Below are 20,199 nucleotides of genomic sequence, written 5' to 3'. Positions count from 1 at the left end.
TGAAAATAAACAAGAGTAAGTACATGTCGTACTCAACAAGTGTAACATGGGGTTCATGAGGCTCAAAAGGCTTGACATAGGTTTAACAACGTGTAGCTTTTAGTTGTCACAATTTTAGCTTAATAGTAGCAACAAGTTGTTTCCATTCCCATTGCAAAACACATGATCAATGTAAACATGAGTAATGAATAGCATAAACAAATATTTCTTAGTGTTCTTCTATTCCATAAGAGTTCTAAGTCCGCTCATGACTGTGAGCACGGCTGATATACCAGTTTTACACTCTATAGAGGTTGTACACTTTCACTGTGAGTCGTGATACCCATATGCCTGGGTTAATTACTCCCAAAACACTTCCAAGGTGAGCAGGTAGGGGTCACTATGAAGCCTTTCAAAGGTTCATCTAACAAGTTAGGGCCATTAGATTCACTCGGCAAATAGATGTAGGAACCCCCTTGTCGAATGGCATAATTCCATCGTGGCTATACACATAAGAGTAGAGGCTGTCATATACCCGATTCATCAAGCCATTCTTACACCAATGAAGGTAACCAATAACAAGCTAGAAAAGGTCCTCACACTAAGCTAAAGCTAGAGCCATATAGCCCTCACTGCTGTACTATAAGTCCTGGATGATCACTTACAGATAAGTCCTTAGGGAGAGGAATCTGAAGCATTTAGAAAGTAGCTAAACACTCCAGCCCCCTGTTTCCAAGTTGCTAAAAAGTCATATTTTAATGTTTATTGCATACACCACTACTCAAGTTATAAGATCATGGTTTAATTGAGCACTAGCAAAGCTACCCAATGCATATCCCGTAGGTGACAAGGTATAAGTTCAATTCTAGGGAATCCCTATCAAGGCGACACATGCAACTTGAATTTAATGTATTAAAGTGAATAGGAAACAAGGATGATTCCATTTTATACTTGCCTTGAGCAAAGTACTCCTGCTAATCCAGCATGTCAAAGTAATACTCTTGGTCTCCCACGAATTGCTCACCGTCTATACTCGATAATCATATCAACAAGCATCCAGAAGCAATCATGCATAGCAAACAAAAGCTATAGATTAGAATGGTACACTAACAGCATAAAATCAAGATGAAAAATTTGGAAAATGAATCTACGTCTTGCTACAAACACACAGACGCAAAGATCACAAAAATCAGCGCTAAAACAAAGTAGTTATGAATTAAACAAGATTTCCTTTAGTAAAATAATAGATTAAATCTAACCTTGAATTGTAAATGTTGAAAACCTACATAACAGTAGCATGAACATGTAGATTATGGAATTACAAATCTAACGCAAGTTGAACAGATCAAATCAGAGTTAAAATAGAGATTTTATGGCTAAAACAAAATGAGTGGCAAAACTGTAAATAGGTGAAAATGTAATTTAGATCTAACCAAAACAAAGTACGCTTTCAAAAGAAAAAAACAAAATCTAGAAAGATGCTATGGACTGTGGGTTAAGACTTAAATACTATAAGGGCTCTTTTGCAAAACTACAAGACGAAGGGGTATCCTTGATCTTGGGCCGTCAGTTAGATTCGGGCGGCTACGATTGAAAAGAAGGGAGAGAGAGAAGATTGGCCGGCCGGTGGCGAGGTGTCTACGGTGGTGCCATGGCTAGAGCGGGTGATGTGAGTGGTTCTCGGTGTACGGTCCACCATTTGATGAACCAGAGACATGGGGAGAAAGAGGGGGCGACGGCGGACTCACCTAGGGTTTCCTCGGCGGCGGGGAGGGAACAGGACGGGTGCGAGGCTCAACAAGGTGGGTGGTGGCTCTCCAAGCTTACGATGGTGCTGATTTAGGGCATGGGGTGGCTACAACTTACTTCCAATGCTGGGTGAGGATGTGACGTAGGTACGGCATCGGATTTTAAGAGGCACAGAGGCTTGGGGGTCACGGCAAGGGCGACGTAGAGGAGGCGGATACGACTCGGCGGTGACAGAGATGGTGTTTGGCTTGGACACGACGTGAGGAAGGAGACTCTAACACGGTGGCCCCACCTACCAGCAAGAGAAAGGAGAGGAGGAGTGCAGCAATCGGTTGGGCCGCAGCTAGGAGCAGGCCACGCGGACGGAGTGAGCCGGCCGACACAGAAACTAGAATGGGCCATCTTGCTGGGCTTTGGCTCAAGCAGGGAGGAGAGGGGAAAGGCCAAGCGGACAGCTAGGCCAGTAGAGAAACAAGGCCGGTTGGGCCAAAAGAGAGGAAGAGTGAGGGAGGAAGACTTTGTCTTTTCTTTTTATTTTCAAAACTTTTTCTAAAGAAATTTTTAATGGATTTTGAATTTGAATCAAACCAAGCATCACAAAAACCCCAATGCAGTAGCATGAATGCACAATCATGTATGTTGACCTATATTTGATTTTAATTTCAGTAAAATTATTATTTTCCTAAATTCAAATGCCCACAAAAATGAATAATAAATCAATTTCTCCTATTTCAAAATTATTGCAAATTTTAGGGTGTTACAATTCTACCCCCCTTAAAATGAATCTCGTCCTCGAGATTCAAATGATGCTTACTCAAATGATTGTGGGTATGTTTTCCTTATATCCTCTTCTCTTTCTCAAGTAGCCTCATCTTCTATATACCGATTCCACTGAACCTTACACATCTTTATAACTCAGCTCCTTGTAACTCTTTCTGTCGTATCCAAATTCCTTACTGGAAACTCCTCATAAGTGAGATCTTCGTTAACTATAAGCTCTTCTAATGGTATCTGCTCCTCAGGTACACGCAAACACTTCTTTAATTGAGACACATGGAACATATCATGTACACCTAACAAACTCTCAGGCAATTCCAACTGATAAGCTACTTCACCACGTCTCTCTAAAATCTTGAAAGGCGCAATATACCTTGGTGCTAACTTTCCTTTCATGTTAAACCTTCTCACACTTCTCATAGGTGACACCTTCAAGTAAACATAATCCCCTACTTCGAAACCAATTCTCTTCTCCTAGTGTCGGCATAACCCTTCTGTCGAGACTGAGCCACTCTCAAGTTATCTCTGATCATCCTTACTTGCTCTTCTGTGTCTCTTAAAACATATGGTCCAAACACTTGAGTTTCTCCTATTTGATTCCAAAACAACGGGGTTCTACACTTTAGTCCATACAAAGCTTCGAAAGGTGCCATATTGAGACTCTTCTGATAATAGATGTTATATGAGAACTCCGCATAAGGCAAACTCTTGTCCCAACTTGTACCGTATTGTAATGCACAAGCTCTCAACATATCCTCTAATATCTGATTAATCCTCTTAGTTTGCCCATCTATCTGAGGATGATATGCTATACTAAAATTCAACTTTGTTCCCAATGAACTATGTACTTGCTGCCAAAAATGAGATGTAAATTGAGTACCTCAGTCAGACACAATTTTCTTGGGAAATCCATGTAGACACACTATTCTTTCCATATATAATTGGGCTAACCTCGGTCCATTATAAGTAGTCTTGACCGGTATAAAGTGAGCTACTTTAGTTAACCGATCCACTATCGCCCATATTGAATCGTAACCTCTCTGAGTACGTGGTAACCCCGCAATGAAATCCATACCAACTTCTTTCCACTTCCACTCAGGTATCTTCATTGGTTGTAATAACCCTGCAGGTCTTTGATGTTCAGCTTTGACTCTCTGACATGTATTACATAAAGCAACATACTCAGCAACATCTCTCTTCAATCCATACCACCAATACTTCTCCTTCATATCCAAATACATCTTGGTACTTCTAGGATGAATAGAGTAGGTAGACTCATGTGTCTCATGAAGAATTGTCTCTCGTATAGTCTTATTCTCAGGCACACATAGTCTTTTCCCAAACCAAAGGGTTCCATTATCATCCATATGGAATCCTGGTGCCTTGCCAATCACTATGTTCTCTGCTATCTCTTTCAACTTCATGTCCTGTAACTGGCCCTTACATATTTCTTGCTCCAATTTAAGCTCCAACACCAACTCCATTGTATTAGTGACAAAGCCTAAATTTAGTAACTCAAATTTAGCACACAACTCACTAGACATCAGTGCCACTTGCACCTCATTGGCATAACTCTTCCTGCTAAGAGCATCGGCAACAACATTCGCCTTTCTAGGATGATAGTGTACATCCAGATCATAATCTTTGATCAACTCCAACCATTGATGTTGTCTCATATTCAGATCCATCTAAGTGAAAATGTATTTTAGACTCTTGTGATCAGTATAGATGTCACTCTTGTGTCCAATAAGATAGTGCCTCCAAATCTTCAGAGCATGAACCACTGCTGCTAACTCCAAGTCATGAGTAGGATAGTTTAGCTCATGCTTTCTCAACTATCGAGATGCATAAGCTACATCTCTGCCTTCTTGCATAAGAACACATTCAAGACCTTGACGAGATGCATCATAATAGATCAAAAAGCTCTTGCTTAGATCTGGCAAAACCAATACTGGGGCAGTAGTCAACCTCTTCTTCAATTCTTCAAAGTTAGCCTAGCACTTCTCGAACCACACAAACTTAGCATTTTACTCCAACAAAGCTGTCATAGGCTTGGCAAGTTTAGAGAAACCTTCTATGAACCTTCTATAGTATCCAACCAATCCCAAGAAACTTTGAATCTCTCCCACATCAGTTGGTGGTTTCTAGTTCAATACATCTTTCACCTTGTTTGGATCTACTGCGATTCCCCATTAGAGACAACATGGCCTAGGAAAGAAACTTCCTTCAACCAGAATAAACACTTGCTTTGCTTAGCATACAACTTGTGTTCTTTGAGCTTTTGCAGGACCAACCTCAGATGTTCAGCACGCTCTTCTTCCATTTTGGAGAATACCAATATATCATCGATGAATACCACCACAAACTTATCCAAAAACTCTATGAACACCTTTTTCATCAAGTACATAAAGTATGCAGGTGCATTGGTCAAACCAAAGGACATAACGGTGTACTCATACAAACCATACCTCATAGTAAAAGCTATCTTGGGTATGTCAGTTGCACGAATCTTCAACTGATGGTAACCAGAACAAAGATCAATCTTAGAGAAAACACAAGCACCTCTCAACTGATCAAACAAATCATCAATTCTAGGCAACAGATACTTGTTCTTGATAGTAACCTCATTGAGTGACCGATAATCAACACACATCCTCTGAGTACCATCCTTCTTGTCAACAAATATAACCGGTGCTCCCCAAGGTGACGAACTAGGATGAATGAAACCTTTCTCCTGTAACTCCTTTATTTGTTTCTTAAGTTCCTCTAGTTCATTAACCCCCATTCTATATGGACGCTTAGCTATAGGTGCAGTTCTAGGTAATAATTCAATAATAAACTCAATGTCATGGTCAGGTGGCATACCTGGCAAGTCATCGGGGAACACATCTAGAAACTCATCTACCACTGGGTCCTCCTTGTTGACGTTATCATCAAGCTGGTTTACTATGGCTGTCGGCTGCTTCTGCACTACTGAAAGGTCGTAATGGCTAGAGGGGGTGAATAGCCTACTAAAAATTTCTACAACAACACTGAACAAACCAGTTAGACAATTATGAGGCGAAGCAAGTGTTGCGCTAGCCTACTAAAGATGCAAGCCACCTACCACAATTCATGTTTATATAGTTTCTATCCACACAATAGCTATGACACTACACTAAGTTAGTGTGCTCTCAAAAGCTAACTAAAGAGCCACACTAACCAAACTAACAAGCTCTCACAACTAGCTACACTAAAGAGATTGACAACTAGTTTGTGGTAATATAAAGAGAGTGAGCAATTTATTTATACCGCCATGTCGAAGAAGGAGCCAATCAATCACAAGAATGAATACCAATGAAGACCAGTCACCTCGGAATCAGATGATGAACATAATGTTTTTTTTACCGAGGTTCACTTGCTTGTTAGCAAGCTACTCCTCGTAACCCTCAATAGGGTGCCACACAACCAACACAAGATGAGGATCACACAAGCCACGAGCAATTCACTAGAGTACCTTTTGCCTCTCCACCAAGGAAAGGTCAAGAACCCCTCACAACCGCCATGATTGGAGCCGAAGACAATCACCACCCTCCGTTCGACGATCCTCGCTGCTCCAAGCCATCTAGGTGGTGGTAACCACCAAGAGTAACAAGCGAATCCCGTAGCAAAACAAGAACACCAAGTGCCTCTAGATGCAAACACTCAAGCAATGCACTTGGATTCTCTCCCAATCTCACAAAAATGATGAATCAATGACAAAGATGAGTGGGAGGGCTTTGGCTAAGCTCACAAGGTTGCTATGTCAATGTAAAATGGCCAAGAGAGTGAGCTTGAGCTGGCCATGGGGCTTAAATAGAAGCCCCCATGAAATAGATCCGTTGTACTCCTTCACTGGGCACAACACGGGGTGATCGGACGCTTCGGTCATATTGACCGGACGCTGCACCTCAGCGTCCGGTCACGTGATGCGTGCCACATGTCCCCCCTCTTCAAACACTGAGCGCTCAATCTCAACGGTCAAGTCATGACCGGACGCACTGCTACGAAGTCACCGGACGCTGGACCTTAGCATCCGGTCATTTCCAGTAAGCATCCAGAGATGATTTTTCATGACCGGACATGTCTGATCATGCTCGACCAGACTCACCCAGCGTCCGATCACTTGGTGTTTCCCCTATGCATGACCATGTCAGTATGACCAAACGCAGCCCACCAGTGTCCGGTCGTTTTAGCGCCAGCGTTCGATCGATGACCGACGCTGCGCTTCTTCTGCTGCTACTGATCGGACGCGCCAGTCCTTCAGAGACCAGCGTCTGGTCACTTACAGTGACCATGTTCACCTAAGTTTACGGCATTGGTGGCACCGTTGGACTGTCCGCACTCTACGGGCGGACACTCTACCGGTGAAGTATCTTAACCCTTGCTCAAATGTGCCAACCACCAAGTGTATCACCTTGTGCACATGTGTTAGCATATTTTCACAAACATTTTCAAGGGTGTTAGCACTCCACTAGATCCTAAATGCATATGCAATGAGTTAGAGCATCTAGTGGCACTTTGATAACCGCATTTCGATATGAGTTTCACCCCTCTTAATAGTATGGCTATCGATCCTAAATGTGATCACACTCACTAAGTGTCTCAAACACCAAAACAAAATGGCTCCTACCATTTATACCTTTGCCTTGAGCCTTTTGTTTTTCTCTTTCTTCTTTTTAAGTCCAAGCACTTGATCATCACCATGGCATCACCATCATCATGTCATGATCTTCATTTGCTTCAACACTTGGAGTAGTGCCACCTATCTCATAATTACTTTGATAAACTAGGTTAGCACTTAGGGTTTCATCAATTCACCAAAACCAAACTAGAGCTTTCAATCTCCCCCTTTTTGGTAATTGATGACAACCCTTTCACAAAGATATGAATTAAAATTCAATTGAATCCATGTTGCTTGTCCAAGCATATTTACCATGTGTAAAAGGATATGGACAAGTTTCATGAACTCCAAATGGTAGCAATTGCTCCCCCTACATATGTGCTAAGAGTTTGGAAAGTAGCTTGCACATATGCTTAGATAGGAAATATACGAGACAATGTCTACCAATGATGCTAAGGTATAAAAGATGGACCTTTCAAGCATGATGCTAATCAGAGTGCACAATTATACCATCCTTAGCACCATGGTTAGCAAGATACCACTTGGAAACACTCAGAAATGAAATCACTAGATAACCTATGCATGCTAGATTTTCATTTCATCATTCAAACCTATAACTAGCATACACCACACAAGCATGAATATTGAAATTTAAAACTTGTGCCATGCAAACAAACATATGAAATGCACATTCAAATGCATCATACAAGTTCATGAGCTTGCTCCCCCTACATGTGTGCTCAAAATTTTAATTGATCTCTTTCCTTTGTCATATCTCTTGCCATATCTCTCCCCCTATGTCAAGTTCTCCCCCTATCACTTATATCTTTATTTCTTTCCCCTTTGTTGTCTTTTCACCATCTTAGTACATTAATATCTTTGTTTTTCTCCCCATGTACTAATATCTTTGTTTTTCTCCCCCTTTGTCATCAATGACTACAAAGGTTCAAAAAGTAGATAGGTTGAGATTATCAATGTCAATCAATGGGGTGAGGATCATTTTCCCAAATTTGGTTCAATCTAGAATACTTGCCAAAGACATTTAACTCGGTTTGATCCAAGGACAAGCTTCTTCACACCTCCAAATAAGGGTCATCTTGTACCATGTTGAGTTAAACACTTAGAGCTCATTTTCTAGATTAAACACTAGGTTTACAAGCCCATAAACATGTCATATGCTACCACTAGATCAAGTCAAGTATAGAAGCAATAGTGGTACCATACAAACATCAAATTCATTTGATTTTCATGAATGAGCCTATTAAAATTGAGAGATGACTAGATGCACTAATCATGTCCTTAGCAAGGATGTATGCCATGCCAATCAACTTTTACCTTGGATTGCTCGAAGGAGAGGCATGTCATATAAGTGGGGGGTGCATTAACACATATTTGAGAAATCCAATATGTTCAACTCATTCCTTAGCTTGCAAAACCTTTTCTCATCCAATGGCTTGGTGAATATATCGGTAAGTTGATCTTTAGTGCCTACACTCTCAATGCAAATGTCCCCTTTTTGTTGGTGATCTCTTACAAAATGGTGGCGGACATCAATGTGCTTTGTTCTTGCATGTTGAACCGGATTGTTTGACAACTTGGTTGCACTCTCATTGTCACATAGCAATGGCACTTTCTTGAACTTGATTCCAAAGTCACTCAAAGTGGCCTTCATCTAAAGTATTTGTGCACAACAACTACTGGCGGATATGTATTCGGCTTCGGTGGTTGATAATGCAACACTATTTTGCTTCTTTGATGACCATGAAACAAGTGATCTTCCCAACAATTGATATGTGCCTAAGGTGCTCTTCCTTTCAACCTTGCATCCTGCATAATCTGAGTCAGAGTAACCAACTAGCTCAAACTTTGCTCCTTTGGGATACCACAAACCAACATTTGGTGTATGCTTCAAGTACCTCAATATTCTCTTTGTAGCCTTCAAATGACTTTCTCTTGGTGAGGCTTGAAATCTTGCACACATGCATACACTAAACATGGCATCCGGCCTTGATGCGGTCACATAGAGTAGGCTTCCAATCATAGACTGATACAATTTTTGATCCACCATATTTCCACTTGCATCACTATCCAAGTTGTCATTTGTTCCCATTGATGTGCTAATGGCTTTACTATCACTCATGTCAAACTTCTTAATCATGTCCTTGATATACTTGGCTTGACTTACAAATATACCATTCTTCAATTGCTTGATTTGAAGACCAAGGAAGTAACTTAACTCTCCAATCTTGGACATCTCAAACTCACTAGCCATCATCTTTCCAAACTCATCACAAAAGTCTTGATTTGTTGATCCAAATATGATGTCATCAACATAGATTTGCAACACAAATAAATCTTTTCCAATCTTCTTGATGAAAAGAGTGGTGTCAACCTTGCCCATTATGAACCCTTTAGAGAGTAGGAAGTCCCTCAATCTCTTATACCATGCTCTAGGTGCTTGCTTCAAACCATACAATGTCTTCTTCAACTTGTACACATGGTCGTGCTTCTTGTCATCTTCAAAACCGGGAGGTTGCTCAACATATACTTCTTCATTGATGTAACCATTTAGAAATGCACTCTTAACATCCATTTGATAGAGCTTGATATTTTGGGCACAGGCATAGCTAGCAAGATCCTAATTGCCTCCAATCTAGCAACTAGGGCATATGTTTCTCCAAAGTCAAGACCTTCAACTTGAGTATAGCCTTGTGCTACCAATCTTGCTTTGTTCCTTACTACTATCCCATCTTGATCTTGCTTGTTTCTAAAGACCCATTTGGTTCCAATCACATTATGTCCCTTTGGTCTCTCTACTAATTCCCATACTTGAGTTCTTGTGAAGTTATTCAATTCTTCATGCATAGCATTCACCCAATCAACATCCTTCAATGCTTCATCTATCTTCTTTGGTTCAATGGATGACACAAATGAGAAATGCTCACAAAATAAAGCCAATCTTGATCTAATTTGCACACCTCTTGAAATATCACCAATGATAGTGTCCAATGGATGATCCCTTGCAACAATGGATGGTTGGAGGATTGGAACTTGATTGCTTGCACTTGCTTGATCATTAGGTTGAGATGATGTACTAGCCACTTGATCTTGTTCATTGTCATGAGAGCCACTTGTACTAGCTTGATTTGCATCATCTTGCACATTTGAGTTGGAGATCACTTGCACTTGATCATCTTCATCATCATTCACTTGCCTAGGCCTCAATTCACCAACATCCATGTTCTTCATGGCATTTGAAAGTTGAATGCCTCTAACATCTTCCAAGTTCTTATTCTCTACTTGTGAACCCTTGGTTTCATCAAATTCAACATCATGAACATCCTCAAGAGTGCCACTATCCAAATTCCAAACTCTATATGTTTTGCTTGTAGTGGAATAACCAAATAGGAATCCTTCATCACATTTCTTGTCAAACTTGCCCAATCTAGTGCCTTTCTTCAAGATATAGCATTTACAACCAAAGACCCAAAAATATGCAATGTTGGGCTTTCTACCATTCAAGAGCTCATATTGTGTATTTTCTTTCAATGGGTGACAATAGAGGCGGTTGCTACAATAGCAAGCCATGTGATAGCTTCGGCCCAAAAAGATTGACTCACATTGTACTCACTAAGCATAGACCTTGCCATATCAATGAGTATTCTATTCTTTCTCTCAACAAGGCCATTTGATTGTGGAGTGTACTTGGCCGAGAATTGATGTCTAATTCTAAATTCATCACACAACTCATCAATTCTAGTGTTCTTGAACTCACTACCATTGTCACTTCTAACTCTCTTGATGGTTGTTTCAAACTCATTGTGAATGCCCTTGACTAAAGATTTAAATGTTGCAAACACATCACTTTTGTCCACTAGAAAGAATACCCAAGTATATCTAGTATAATCATCCATTATCACAAAGCCATATTTGTTACCACCAATGCTAATGTATTGTGTTGGCCCAAACAAATCCATGTGCAATAACTCAAATGCTTTACTAGTGCTCATCATGCTTTTCTTATGATGGGTGTTTCCAACTTGTTTTCCGGCTTGACAAGAGCTACAAAGCTTATCCTTTTCAAACACAACATCTTTCAAGCATCTAACCAAGTCATGCTTAACCAATCTATTTAATTGTTTCATTCCAACATGACCAAGCCTTCTATGCCATAACCAACCCATGCTAGAATTAGTGAACAAGCATGCAGATAATCTAGCTTCACTAGCATTGAAATCAACCAAGTATAGATTCTCATATCTAAATCCTTTGAAGATCAAATTAGAGTCATCTACACTTATGATCTCTACATCATCTACACCAAATATGCATTTGAATCCAAGATCACACAATTGAGCCATGGATAGCAAATTGAAGTTCAAGATCTCTACTAGCAACACATTGGATATGCTCATGTCATTGGATATTGCAATCTTACCAAGCCCTTTGACCTTGCCTTTGCCATTATCACCAAATGTGATACTATCATAACCATCATTGCCATTGGTGTTGATTGAGTTGAACATTCTTGCATCACCGGTCATGTGTTGAGTGCACCCACTATCAAGAACCCAATGCCTTCCTCCAGCTTTGTAATTGACCTACAAAAGAAGATCAATTCTTTTTAGGTACCCAAACTTGCTTGGGTCCTTGAAGGTTAGTTACTAAGCTCTTTGGTACCCAAATGGCTTTCTTCTTTGAGCCCATCCATGGTTTACCAATGAACTTAGCCTTCACACGATTTGTACCCTTAGTAAGCACATAGAAATAATTAATCTTAATTGAGGATACATTAGCATTTTTGCTCTTGTTCTTGCACTCATGCTCTTTATGACCAACTTGCTTGTAACTAGTGCAAAACCGACCATTGTTCTTCACAAAACTAGTCTTGTGAGGAGCAAAGGCCTCCTTGCCTTTCTTGGGGGTATAGCCCAATCCCTCTTTGTAGAGAGAAGCTCTTTGGCTACCCAAGCACATAAGCAAGCGGTACTCACCACCATAGGCTTTAGATAAGGTATGAGTGAGCTTATTTGTAACACCCTAGGTGTTTGTCACCAATTAAGCAATGGGTTTAAGCTCAATTATGGCATGTTAAGTGGTGATTGAGATGTTAGGTCAAACATATGAAGTGAGCCACCACTTAAACTTGGACCATTCACCATCACTTACATGCTGCCCTTTCATAAATGAATACTTGAGTAATGCTGGATATACTTGTTTCATGTGTCTCACATCAATATCCATCTATATTGATCCATGGAAAAGTTTTGTGAAGTTTGGAATCAAGAAGTCACATGAAATGACGAGTTATGTCCTTGCCTGAATTGCTTTATAAAGTGAATGGAATTCTAGGTCACCAACCAAACCTTGCAACCTTGCCCAAATGACTCTAGATGAACTCTACAACAAAAGTCATGAAAGGTTCATGTTGAGAAAATGCCAAGAAAATGCTCCAATGGATCACAAAGGATAATTTAAGCTTTATCGTGATCCTACTTTGGTCAAAGTAGAACTATAGCTTCTGCACCTATTTTAAAGTTGGACATTAAATAAAAGTTGAAGCTCATGTTATGTATAGGAAACTTTGTTTTTGGAGTATACCATGGATCGGCTCGGAACCAAGTCTAGCAGTGGCTCAAAGTTGGAACCTATTGCTGATTTTAGCACTTAGAAATATTCTTAAGTCTAGAAATTCATCGACATCGGCATTGACGTCTCATGTTCTCCAAATTTTGTTAAGCAACTCGATTTGGTCCAATGATAAAAGTTGGAGTGTACATGATGGCAAAGAGCATGTATAAAGATGGCACTCGTTGGACCTTGTCTTGACCATCGATTTTTGGAGTTTGGTAATCGTTGTCAATGCATTGACACTGGCTAATGGGACACTAATTATCCGCTGATCCAAAGCTCTAATGACTTGGCAACTTAAATGAGAAATATAGAGCATGACGAGGTGAACAAACTTCGTTTTGGGCCTGAGGTCTAAATCGGCCCAGATCTGGCCCAATTCGGCGCCCACCTTGCCCACACCGGCGCTCGCCACGTGCTCGACATTTTGCCTGCGTGGCCGCCATGCACTAGAGTGCGCCCCACCATGGCCAACACGCATCCAACCTCCACGCCACGTGCCACCCTACTCCCTGCGCCTCCAAATGCGAACACCCGAGCGCCCGAGCGTCACCACGCCTCCCTCACTCGCCCTTTCTCGCTCTCTCGCGCTGTGACGCCGTGCGCGGCCGTGGCCGCCATGGCCGAGCTAGCTGCCATCACGTCATCACCGTTTTGGGCTCCCCACGTCCTACCATGTGCGCCACCACCTTCTCCGTCGTGCGCCGCCCCTCCTGCGCCCCTTTTCCGGTCACCTCGACCGCCGTGGCGCCGTCGCCGCCGAGCAGTCGTCGGCGCTCCGCCTGCTCATGTGGCCAGCAGGCCACAGGCCACCTCCATCCATGTTGCGGCCACCTAGAGGCACACCTGGATCCTCCTCTACCGGAGCCTACGGCAGCACGTCGCCGGCGCCGCCTCAGCCGACCGGAGCCACGAGCCAGCCGCTCCCCTGCGCTGCTGTCGAGAGGAAGGAGACGGTGGACCACGCGCGGAAATAGAAGCTTCTCCAAGGGGTTAAGTGAAGGAACCGTGACTCATTTGAATAGTGCTACGAAGGACCATTCCGGTAGCATTTAATTTCTATTTTCTGCAAGGACCCCGATGCAAGACTTACATGTCTTTTCTTTTGTTTTTACAGATTTGAATGATCAACTTTGAAAATTCATAGTAATTAGTATAAAAATCGTAAAATAGTAAATGGGGAGTTTTTGGAATCCTTGTGAAATTGTCTATGCAGTAGATCTATAATGTGGCATGTTTTAGTTTAAATATTTTTCTATAAAAATATATCCATGCAGCTAGGTTCTTGATACTTGTCATGTCTTGTCTTTTTCATAACTGCAGTTTTTATGCCCAAATAAATGTGAAATTTTTGTGGAGTGCTACTAAGGTGATGGTTGATGTCTGGTAAAAATTTCAGGTGTTTAGGATTTATATTTTTAGATTTATAAAAATAACAAATGCCCTGTATTGCCTTGCTCCTACTCTGAACAGTTCTGCATGTTTGAATTAATTGGCTCAGTTAAGTTGTAAATCATGACTTGATGAAAATACATGAGTTGTAGTACTTTTATTAAGCTTTTCAAAAATCTAAATATCATGATTTTTGGTTAAGTAGATATTGAGTTATACTTGCTTAAATCTCTGTGGCTGTTTCTTCCCAAAACCAGAGAGGGTTTCCTTGTTCTTATTGTGGGGCCTTCTTAGTAGTAGAATTAGCTTTAGGTGTTTACAACAAAGTTCTTTAGAATTTGCTAAGATTTCTAAAAAGTCTAGAACCACATTTATTGGACATGTATAACTCCATTTATAGCTGTTTAAATTGGTATGTCAGTTTCTGTCTATGTTTTGGACAGAGATGCAATTATTGGATTAATTGACCCTTCTAACTGTAGAATCATCTTAATATGAGAATAATAAAGTTGTAGGTAACTTCCTAAGATTTTCAAAAAGTTATGGTTCATGTTTGTTGGAAGTCTAGAACTTTAGTTATGCTTCTCTGAAGTTTCTATCAATTTTCTGTACCACTGTTGTTGGGCTGCAATTGCAGTTTTGCTTGTGCAATTATTTTCGTGGTGTAAATGATGTTTGCTATGGTTGTAGTGAATACAAAAGTTGTAGAAAATTTCATAATCTTGCTTGTGTTCAAATTGTAAGACCATAGGCCTGATAGTTTAGGAGTTACATGACTTTTAAGTCTTCTGTCAGGTTTTGATTGTATTCTGAGCAGATCTGAAAGATGCTAGTGTTTGATCTATTTAGGATTTGAATCACACCTAGATGATAATAAGAAAGTTGTAGATAACTCACTTAAACATCTTTTGTTAAATTTTCCTGGCATTTGGCCAAATATTTTTGTGAGTTATGCCTATTTAAAGTTAGGTTTCAGATATGGCTGCTCTCTGTTAATTGTGGACCAGTTTCGGTAAATGAGTATATTTGACTTAGTTAACTTGAGAATCATGCTAAGATGATTAACAATGAATTGTAGAAAATTTCATAAGCTTTCCAGAATGTCTTATTGCATGGCTATTCGATTTGTATAACTCTAGTTATGATCCAAACATGAAGCTGTTGTTTCCAGTCCAGAAATAGACATATGCTAGTTGTGGTTGTTTACTCCATGTGTTGCTAAGTGTGGCTTATGCCCTTGTTGATGGTCAAGTTATGATACTTGTGACCATGTTAAACTTGTGTCATGCTTGATGTGCTTGCTCTCAATAGTTAGTTGTGTGATGTTAGTTAAATAGCTATTGGTGTCTATGTCTTGCATAATCTTGTGTTTGCCTTGAATGCTATTATATGATGCATCTTATATTACCATTCTTCATATTCATGCACTTGCATCTTGCATCTCCTCTAGGTACGCTAGATGAACCACGTGAAGGAGGTGAGGTTGGAACCGAACCCGAAGACGGTGTATGGTGGACTTTTCCCGAAGATGGAAGGATCCCTGGAGTACATGCTTGAACAGGAGATGCTCACCAAGCGAGTGTCATCTAACAAGCATTGATCTAGTGTTGGATTCCAGGCAAACCCCGGAGCATTCTAAGGCTCCCAGTGTTTTACAAAATATTACTCGAGTCATTTATGATTGATGCATTAGGTTATAAGAGTTGATTGGAACCACTTGATGCATATAAATTCCTTGTCTAGAAATATACCTTTAACCTTGTGTAGGTCTAGGATCGAACTTGTGCTTAGCCATGCTTAGACCAGTAGAAGTCGGGTGATTTCCTGTCACCTGCGAGATATAGGTGGATACCGGAGCACGGTTGGCTATATTTGCTATCGTGGAACAGAACCATGGGGTAAAAGAAAATCAAGGCCGGGCGGAACCTATGCGTAGGTTGACTCATGTGATTCCATCTGTGCCGATTAAGGACCGCACCATTGTTGGCACTTCTGACAAGATTGAACGCATGCCTATCACTTAGCTGGCTGGATAACTCATTCCGATCGTGAAGCCGAGTAGCTCAACTCAGGCCAGGTCCCATTCTGTTGTGCGCTCCTTGCAGGGAGCCAAACTAAGCCCAAGGGCAGGGTAGTCCTGAACGTCCTGGCATTTGGTGTCCTTGATTGTGCGGCGCGGTACAAACCTGTGAAATGTGTACCTGAGTTGTACCAAAGGTGACCTAAGGCGACTAATGATCTGGTCTGCCTGGGTTTGTGTTAGGAATAAATTCATAGCTGGTTGAAATCAATTCGAATCGCTGTCTCTCTCGGATAGTGAGAAACTTGGCTAGTCCCAACATCGTAGTAATTGGATTATGGTATGTGATGGTTCGGATAAACATGGAATTACTATACCTGCTATGGTTACTATTGTATGCTATAAAAAGATATACCACATGTTTGGCACAAGATTGTTGCTAATCTAGAGATGGATAGTTATAATTAACTTGATAACAGAATTATAATTGTATAATTGAGTTAATCTCTTTTTATGCAAAATGTTGTTAAGCTACCTCCACTTATAAAGCCTTGCATACTCCTTGGAGTCAATTTTATTTCTGGTTATGATGGGTAAGTCTAGCTGAGTATATTCGAGTACTCAGGATTTATGCCACCATGTTGCAGGTGAGGTTTTGGCCTGCTGAAGATGGTGGTTAACCGCCGGTGGGCTCGGTGACTCTATATTTACTTCTCATCTACATGCTTTTGTCTGAGGATGTCACTTATGCTAGCAATGTATTTGGAACTTATATTAATGTAATCCTTTAAAAGCAAATGTTGTTTTCACTAATCGGTTTTGAAACCCAAACTTATACTATTATTTGTGAAACCATTTATAATATTATTTCCGCTACAACTCTATGTATGTGATGTGTATTTTCTTAATCATGTGATCTTGGTTGTGATGTTGATTTACCGAGGTCCTGCGTGACACTCGGCGGACTACCGAGTTTATATAAGTGAAAGTATGCGCGTGTCAATGTGTTAGCGGGGACAGCCATACTTGATCTTGTATAAATTGGGCGATTATGTCACATTATTGACCTCCTTCTTGAGGTTCTCATTCTCAACCATTAGTGAGGTATCACAAGTGAAACCATCACTACTAGATGAGGTGGAAGTAGAAGTACTACAAAAAGGGTTAGTGGGAGCAACAATGATAGGCATAGATAATGATTCATCAATTATATCGCAAGTTAAGCCTATATTGCAAGTTTCAACATGCTTTTTTTATTTGCTCATCAAGCAAAGAGGAATGAGCTTTTTCAAGCTTCTTGTGAGCTTTGCCAAGCTTCTCATGGGCTTCCTCTAGCCTCTCATGAGTTGCTTTGAGCTCATTAAGGGCTTGCTTAAGGGCTTTTACCTCCTTATTCAAGCTCTTGCATTCCCTTCTCTTAATGTCAAAGTGTTCTTTAGCATCTTTTAGCATGTCAAATAATTCACCTTTAGTAGGTTCATCATCATATCTATCACTATCATTTTTATTCTCATGTTCCTCATCACTTCCATCATCATAATTTTGTACCTTAGTGGCCTTAGCCATGAAGCATGATGGAGTGTCGAAGAGAGAAGGCTTCTCATTGATTGCAATGCTTGCAAGTGCCTTCTTCTTGGTGGTCTTGTCATCATCACTTAAGGAAGCATCACTATCCCAAGTGACCACATATGAACCACCCTTCTTCTTCTTGAAGGTCATCTTGTCCTTCTTCTCTTTCTTTTCCTTCTTGTCCTTCTTCTTGTTCTTCTTGTTGTCGTCATCATTGTCGCTATTGTATGGGCATTCAGCAACAAGATGATCTTTGCTTCCACATTTGAAGCACCTTCTTGACTCTTCCTTGTTCTTGGATGAAGATTTTTTTCTTCTAGCATGGTACCCTTTCTTCATCATGAACTTGCCAAATTTCTTGACAAAGAGAGCCATCTTCTCATCATCATCATCATCCCATGAGCCATCATCTTCGCTTGATGTATCTTGCTTTGCCTTGCCCTTAGATGATATGGCCTTGAATGTCATGCTCTTCTTCTTCTCATCCTTCTTCTCATCTTTCTTCTCCTTCTTTTCTTCCTTCTCATTATCATCTCTATATGTATCATCGGTCATTATATCTCCCAACACTTGATTTGGTGTCATGGTGTTCAAACCGCTCCTCACTAGAATAGTGACCAATGTGCCAAATCTTGAAGGCAAACATCTCAAGAACTTGTGGGAGAAGTCCTTGTCCTTCACCTCTTCTCCAAGTGCTTTGAGATCATTTACAAGCACTTGAAGCCTATGAAACATCTTTGGCACACTCTCATCCTCCTTCATCTTGAAGCTTGCAAACTTCTCTTTGAGAATGTATGCCTTTGCACCCTTCACAGCTTGAGTGCCCTCAAATGATTCTTCCATCTTCTTCCAAGCCTCATGAGCCATCTCAATATTCTTGATTTGCTCAAATGTTCTCTCATCATTTGCATCATGAATGGCACTTAGAGCAATGTCATTGTTTTGGAGAAGCACTTCTTCGGCCGTGGTGGGATTCTCTAGATCACCAATCTCAATTTTGGTTTCTACCACCTTCCACACCTTTCTATTGATTGACTTGATATGTGTGGTCATCTTTGATTTCCAATACGGATAATTTGTGCCATCAAATTGCGGTGGCTTCTTGGTGTTGTTGATTTGAGCCATTTTTACACCAAAGGTTGTTAAGCCTCAAATCATGGTGACCTTGGCTCCGATACCACTTGAAAGGTCCTAATGGCTAGAGGGGGATGAATAGCCTACTAAAAATTTCTACAACAACACTTAACAAACCGGTTAGACAATTATGAGGCGAAGCAAGTGTTGTGCTAGCCTACTAAAGATGCAAGCCACCTACCACAATTCTAGTTTATATAGTTTCTATCCACACAATAGCTATGACACTACACTAAGTTAGTGTGCTCTCAAAAGCTAACTAAAGAGCCACACTAACCAAACTAACAAGCTCTCACAACTAGCTACACTAAAGAGCTTGACAACTAGTTTGCGGTAATGTAAAGAGAGTGAGCAATTTGTTTATACTGCCGTGTAGAAGGAGCCAATCAATCACAAGAATGAAGACCAATGAAGACCAATCACCTTAGAATCAGATGATGAACACAATGATTTTTTACCGAGGTTCACTTTCTTGTCAGCAAGCTACTCCTTGTTGTGGCGATTCACTCACTTGGAGGTTCATGAGCTAATTGGCATCACACGCCAAACCCTCAATAGGGTGCCACACAACGAACACAAGATGAGGATCACACAAGCCACGAGCAATTCACTAGAGTACCTTTTGGCTCTCCATCGGAGAAAGGTCAAGAACCCCTCACAATCACCACGATCGGAGCCAGAGACAATCACCACCCTCCACTCGACGATCCTCACTGCTCCAAGCCATCTAGGTGGTGGCAACCACCAAGAGTAACAAGTGAATCCTGCAGTGAAACACGAACACCAAGTGCCTCTAGATGCAAACACTCAAGCAATGCACTTGGATTCTCTCCCAATCTCACAAAAATGATGAATCAATGATGGAGATGAGTGGTGGGCTTTGGCTAAGCTCACAAGGTTGCTATGTTAATGTAAAATGGCCAAGAGAGTGAGCTTGAGCCAGCCATGGGGCTTAAATAGAAGCCCCCATGAAATAGAGCCGTTGTACCCCTTCACTGGTCACAACACGGGGTGACCGGATGCTCCGGTCATATTGACTGGACGCTGGACCTCAGCGTCCGGTCACGCGATGCGTGCCACGTGTCCCCTCCCATCAAATACTGAGTGCTCGATCTCAACGGTCAAGTGATGACCGGACGCGATGCTGCGAAGTGACCGGACGCTGGACCTCAGCGTCCGGTCGTTTCTAGTAAGCATCCAGAGACGATTTTTCACGACCGGACATGTCCGGTCATGCTCGACTGGACTCACCCAGCGTCCGGTCACTTGGCATTTCCCCTATGCATGACCATGTTAGTATGACCAG

The sequence above is a fragment of the Miscanthus floridulus genome, chromosome 1 (genome assembly GCF_019320115.1).
Source record: "Miscanthus floridulus cultivar M001 chromosome 1, ASM1932011v1, whole genome shotgun sequence".
NCBI lineage: Eukaryota > Viridiplantae > Streptophyta > Magnoliopsida > Poales > Poaceae > Miscanthus > Miscanthus floridulus.
Note: the sequence above shows the minus strand (reverse complement) of the source record.